Source organism: Dendrobates tinctorius, unplaced genomic scaffold, assembly GCF_039654945.1.
Source record: "Dendrobates tinctorius isolate UK_male_01 unplaced genomic scaffold, ASM3965494v1 ptg000138l, whole genome shotgun sequence".
Taxonomy (NCBI): domain Eukaryota; kingdom Metazoa; phylum Chordata; class Amphibia; order Anura; family Dendrobatidae; genus Dendrobates; species Dendrobates tinctorius.
Genome location: NW_027361806.1, coordinates 2,895,467 through 2,902,500, shown reverse-complemented (window position 1 = coordinate 2,902,500; position 7,034 = coordinate 2,895,467). Strand labels below are relative to the sequence as shown.

Genomic DNA, 7,034 nt, shown 5'->3' with positions numbered 1-7,034 from the left:
GGGCCCCTGTGGTGTCCCTTTACTAGGGGAAACCCTGTCTGACCCTCAACCCAGGGTTTTTGCTGAAGGTGCAAATGCCTGAGCCTCCGACCTTTCCTTATCTCCTGCTCAGCCCTGCACTTAACCCTCCACCCTCCACCCAGTGAGAAGTCACCACCAAAGCTCCCACACAAATAATGACAGACAGGGAGAACTTAAACTGCACTGCGCCGCACACACACAGGAATAAACAGTAATGTGAACAGGGCACAACTAAACACAAATATGGGAAGGAGAAAGGATAACGACGGATCATACGACACCAGATATGAATCTCTCTCTCTTGAACACCTCCACTCCAGACCGGAACCACTTGGTATGAAACACAAGCTATAATCGGCGACGCCCATAGGCCAGTATGACTATTTAAAGACCGTGGGCGTGACTAACCATCCAACCTGGTCTCCAGCAGGATTAACCCCCGAGAGCCTGAAGATCAGGCCGGCGCCACTGAGGCTATAGTGGCTGGAGGTGGAACTACCTCTGCCTGCCGGATGCTGTGGTGTGAACAGCGTCCGACATGACAGTACCCCGTCTTCTACGAGGGACCCCAGGGCCCTCAAGACTCATAGGACCCGGCTTGTCCGGATGACGACGGTGAAAAGAACTGACCAGCCGATCCGCATGTATGTCTGAGGCTGGAACCCAAGACCTCTCCTCTGGACCATACCCCCGCCAGTGCACCAAATACTGAAGAGTACGGCGTACTACTCGAGAGTCCACTACCTTGGCGACCTCGAACTCTAACTCGCCATCCACCATGACTGGAGGTGGCATCGGCGTTGTGTCCACAGAGCCTACCACCTTTTTCAATAAAGCCCTGTGAAACACGTTGTGTATCTTGTACACTGCGGGAAGTTCCAACCGATAAGCCACTGGGTTAATGATGGCAGAAATCCTAAAAGGCCCAATAAACCTTGGACCCAGTTTTAAAGAAGGGATTTTGAGTTTTATGTTCTTCGTAGCTAACCACACCCATTCACCCACACACAGGTCCGGACCTGGCACGCGTCTACTGTCAGCCACCCGTTTGTACCTGGCACTCATGCTCAACAAACGCTGTTTCACCCGCCTCCAGACTGATGACAATTGGGCTCCTAGCTGATCCTCCTCCGGGACACCCCCGGAGTCACCCTGACGTAAGGTACAAAACTGAGGATGTTGACCGTACACACAAAAGAATGGAGACTCTCCTGATGACTCTTGGCGGTGATTATTTAATGCGAATTCGGCCAGAGGAAGGAAAGTAGACCACTCCTCCTGGTTGTCGGACACAAAGCATCGTAAATACTGTTCAAGATTTTGGTTCATGCGCTCAGTTTGTCCATTAGACTGTGGATGAAACGCCGATGAATGTGACAACTTGATCCCCAACCTTGAGCAAAAAGCTTTCCAAAACCTCGCCACAAATTGCGTACCCCTATCAGATACTATGTCAGACGGTATTCCGTGGAGTCTGACCACCTCCTTCACAAATACCTGAGCCAACGTCTTAGCATTGGGCAAAGAGGACAACGCCACAAAATGCGCCATCTTTGAAAAACGGTCAACCACCACCAGGATGACCGTGTTCCCTGCCGAGGCTGGCAAGTCAGTGATAAAATCCATGGAGATTTCTGTCCATGGCCTATTGGGTACCCCCAGAGGCTGTAGCGTGCCAGCAGGACGGGTTCGGGGTGACTTAGCCCTAGCGCACGTGATGCAAGCTGCCACGTACGAGACCACGTCCTGCCGGATTTTGGGCCACCAGAAACGACGCGATACCAGCTCTAAGGTGCCCTTCACCCCTGGGTGACCAGCCAGTACCGAATCGTGGTGTTCCTTCAACACCTTAGGCCGAAGATGCAGGGGTACAAATGATTTGTTGGCGGGAAGTCCTGGTGGTACCTCCTCTTGGGCCTCGGCAATCTCCGCCTCTACCTCAGTCGTGAGAGCCGAGACCACTACCCCTTTCTGGAGGATGGGTACCGGCTCTTCCCGAGGTTCTCCCCCCGGAAAACACCTAGACAAAGCATCCGCCTTGGTGTTTTTAGCCCCGGGACGGTACGTCACAAGAAAATTGAAACGAGTAAAAAACAATGCCCAGCGAGCCTGCCTAGGAGACAGACGCTTGGCCGACTCCAGGTAGAGCAGATTCTTATGGTCGGTGATAACTGTGACCTGGTGAGCCGCCCCCTCCAAGAAGTGTCGCCATTCCTCAAAAGCCAGTTTGATGGCCAACAACTCCCTGTTGCCGATATCATAATTCCGTTCGGCCGGCGACAACTTCTTGGAGAAGTAGGCGCATGGATGCATCTCGCTCAAGGACGAGCCTTGAGACAGTACTGCCCCCACTCCCACCTCCGACGCATCAACCTCTACCACAAAAGGTTTAGACACGTCTGGTTGCACCAGAATGGGGGCTGAAGCAAAACTATTCTTCAGACGCTCAAATGCACGTATAGCCACCTCAGGCCAGTTCGCCAGATCGGCACCCTTTTTTGTCATGTCCGTGAGCGGTTTGGCGACAGTCGAAAAGTGTTTTATAAATTTCCTATAATAATTCGCAAACCCCAGGAACCGCTGGAGTGCTTTCAGACTCTCCGGCCTCTCCCATTGCAACACCGCTTGCACCTTAGCGGTGTCCATTTTAAAACCAGCTGCGGACACAATATATCCCAAAAAGGGCAACTCCTGGACAAAAAATAAACATTTTTCCAGCTTAGCATAGAGCTGGTTCTCCCGGAGCAACTGTAACACCTGCCTAACATGCTGCAAATGAGTGTCCCGATCGCTAGAATAAATGAGGATATCATCCAGGTATACAATCACAAATCTCCCCAGGACATGAGCAAAGACATCATTAATAAAATGTTGGAAAACGGCAGGCGCGGTGGTCAACCCAAACGGCATAACCAGACTCTCAAAATGACCCTCAGGAGTGTTAAACGCCGTCTTCCACTCATCCCCCTGACGGACCCTTATGAGGTTATACGCCCCCCTGAGGTCCAGCTTGGAAAACCATTTTGCCCCCGCTACCTGGTTGAACAAATCCGGGATCAACGGCATTGGGTAGGGATCACGGATAGTAATCTGGTTTAACTCTCGGAAATCCAGACACGGGCGTAACCCCCCATCTTTCTTCTTAATGAAGAAAAACCCCGCGGCTACAGGCGAGGACGAAGGCCGGATGTGACCTTTGCTCAGACTCTCCGCGATGTAGTCTTTCAGAGCTTGTCTCTCAGGACCAGAAATATTAAACATCCTGGCCTTAGGTAATTTGGCCCCGGGTTTTAGCCTAATAGCACAGTCATAGGCTCTATGTGGAGGCAGTTCTGAGCAACCCTTCTCAGAGAAAACATCCGCGAAATCCTGCAAAGCCTCCGGCAGGCTGGGCGTCACGGCGGACACACATGTGGCCAAGCAATTGTCTTGGCAGAAACCACTCCATTGTACTATGTCCTGAGTTTTCCAATCAATTACCGGGTTGTGCCTGGACAGCCATGGAAAACCCAGGACCATTTGAGCTGGGAGATTACGGAGGACCCTACATGTAACCGACTCAGAATGTAGGACCCCAATGTGGAGTTTCACCTCTGCCACAAACTCAGTAATCTCCCCTTGAGGGAGGGGAACAGCATTAATGGTCACCACCTGTATGGGGTGAGGAAGTTTTTCAATCTTAAACCCGGCGGTGTGTGCAAACTCCTCATCTATGAGATTGGTGGCGGAACCGCTATCCACAAACACTGATATAGGTAGCTCTCTGCCGGCGACAATAACCTTGGCAGGGAGCATACATTGAGATACCATCATGGAGGATATGCATACGCTCAGTTGGGTCTCCTCCATACCCTCTGAGCTTAACAGTTTTCCGCCGGTGTGACCCTCTTAGGTAGTACCGGGCAAACGTTAACATAATGACCACCTTTACCACAGTAGAAACATGCTCCGGACTTCCGGACTCCCGGAGCGCGAGGCCGAACCTGTGCCACGCCAGCAATCTGCATAGGTTCAGGGGACTCATCTACTTCAACCACACCTGCACCTCTGTTTTCCCCCAGAGGTAGCGTCTCCTGTGCCCCCTGACGAAAACGGCGATCAATACGTATCACCAAACTCATGGCAGACTCCAATGATGCCGGAGTCTCATACATCAGGAGGGCTTGTTTCACCCTCCCTGATACCCCATGAATAAACTGGCTCCGCAGTGCTGGGTCATTCCACTGTGTGTCTACAGCCCAGCGGCGAAATTCCGAACAATAGTCTTCTGCCAAGCGCTCCCCCTGGCGGAGGGCGCGGATTTTAGATTCCGCTAGAGCCAGTCGGTCAGGGTCATCGTAAATGAGCCCGAGGGCAGAAAAAACATTATCGACCGAATGAAATGTAGCAGAGTCAGGTGGTAAGGAAAATGCCCATGCTTGGGGGTCACCACTCAGTAATGACAACACCAGCCCTACTCGCTGGGCCTCATTACCTGAGGATATTGGCCGCATGCGGAAGTATAATTTGCAGGCCTCCCGAAATACGACAAATTTGCTGCGATCGCCTGAAAATCGTTCTGGCAGCGGAAACTTCGGCTCTGCACCGATACCTGCAGATGCCGTTTGCACCTTTGCTACTACCAGGCCATGCTGCTGAACTGCCCCATTCAACTCGGAGACCTGTATGGACAGCGCCGCCAACTGGCGGGTTATGGAATCTAATGGATCCATGGACTCCTGAAAAATGTGGGCCGATTATAATGTCACGGGGGCTAAGTTCAACTAAGGCTGAAAGACCCGGGGCCCCTGTGGTGTCCCTTTACTAGGGGAAACCCTGTCTGACCCTCAACCCAGGGTTTTTGCTGAAGGTGCAAATGCCTGAGCCTCCGACCTTTCCTTATCTCCTGCTCAGCCCTGCACTTAACCCTCCACCCTCCACCCAGTGAGAAGTCACCACCAAAGCTCCCACACAAATAATGACAGACAGGGAGAACTTAAACTGCACTGCGCCGCACACACACAGGAATAAACAGTAATGTGAACAGGGCACAACTAAACACAAATATGGGAAGGAGAAAGGATAACGACGGATCATACGACACCAGATATGAATCTCTCTCTCTTGAACACCTCCACTCCAGACCGGAACCACTTGGTATGAAACACAAGCTATAATCGGCGACGCCCATAGGCCAGTATGACTATTTAAAGACCGTGGGCGTGACTAACCATCCAACCTGGTCTCCAGCAGGATTAACCCCCGAGAGCCTGAAGATCAGGCCGGCGCCACTGAGGCTATAGTGGCTGGAGGTGGAACTACCTCTGCCTGCCGGATGCTGTGGTGTGAACAGCGTCCGACATGACATCGGGTTTCACGAAACGAAACGCGACCCTAAAAAAGCAAAAGTCGCTCAACTCTAGTAAGAGTTTTTGCAGAGTCAAAAGTAAGAAAAGGTCGAATTCTAGAAATGTTTTTGAGGTGCAGATGACAAGAGCGAGCCAGTGATCGAATGTGGGGGGCAAAGGAAAGCTCGGAATCAAGTATGACCCCAAGACAGCAGGCATGTTGCTGGGGAGTAATAGTGGAACCACACACAGAAATGGCAATGTCGGTTATAGGTACATTAGTAGAGGGAGGAAACACCAGGAGTTCAGTCTTTGACAGGTTCAGTTTCAGATATAGTGATGACATGATGTTAGACACAGCGTTTAGACAATCGCCGGTGTTTTCTAGAAAGGCTGGCGTGATGTCAGGAGAAGAAGTGTATAATTGGGTGTCATCAGCATAGATATGGTACTGGAAACCAAATCTACTGATTGTTTGACCAATAGGGGCAGTGTACAAGGAGAAGAGGAGGGGGCCTAGAACCGATCCTTGAGGACCCCCAACAGTAAGGGGAAGATGAGAGGAGGAGGAGCCAGCAAAAGATACAGTAAAGGAGCGGTCAGAGAGATAGGAGGAGAACCAGGAGAGAACGGTGTCCTTGAGGCCAATGGAATGGAGCATAGTGAGGAGGAGCTGATGATCCACAGTGTCGAATGCTGCAGAGAGATCCAAGAGAATTAGCAGGGAGTAATGACCATTTGATTTAGCTGTTAGCAGATCTAGAGACTTTAGTGAGGGCAGTTTCAGTGGAGTGTAAAGAGCGGAAACCGGATTGGAGAGGGTCGAGAACAGAGTTTTCTGAGAGATAGCGGATAATGCATAATAAATCATTAAGAAACCGGGGATCAGTAGCCATCTTGCTCCATCTCTAGTCCTAGACTAGAAGTTTTTACATTAAGGGGGTATTCCCATCTCCATGATCCTATCCCAACATGTTCTACTTGTAATAATACTAATATTAGCAAATACCTCCAATTAGAAATGTAGTACGGTTCTTCCGATTCGCTATATCTCTATAACTCATGTGCAGGCAGTGCAGTAACTTAGATATCCATGGTTACGACCACTAGCATCTAGCAACTCACTATATGAGTGGTTGTAACCATGGATACCTAATGCAATGCCTGCAGATAAGGAAAGAGTCATAGAGAATCAGAAGAACTATACTATATTTCTAATTGGAGGTATTTGCTAATATTATTATTATTCCGTCTACTACATATTGGGATACTTTATTCCCTAAAGGCAATGGACAACTAAATGGGAATCCCTATCTCAGATGACCATATTTCAAGATCCGTATACAGACCACAATACCTGGCCTGACCGCAGGACTCTTGACTCAAACTTACCGCTTCATAGGCTTCATACGAGGCTGCAAGTATGGTTGGGAGACCTACGGTCAGTCCAGGTATTACGGTCTGTATATGGACTGTCAAATACACCAGTCTGAACCTAAGTCCACATGAAAGTATTTGTGGTCTGATTGCTGTCCGTGTGCCCAATTTTCTGCAAAAGGACAGCACATTGGCCAATGTTAGTCTATATGCTAATGTACATGGGCAACTTTCCACATTGACCTCAGGTCCACCTGGAAAGCTTCACAACATGCACTAGTCTGATCTGATTTACGAAATATTAGGCAG

General features: G+C 50.0%; 1 protein-coding gene across 2 annotated transcripts in view; it reads right to left on the bottom strand.

The window, feature by feature from the left end:
• The window catches only part of COL24A1 (collagen type XXIV alpha 1 chain), a 310,883-nt gene that overhangs the window by 189,846 nt on the left and 114,003 nt on the right, over positions 1 to 7,034 (bottom strand). The window lies entirely within an intron of this gene.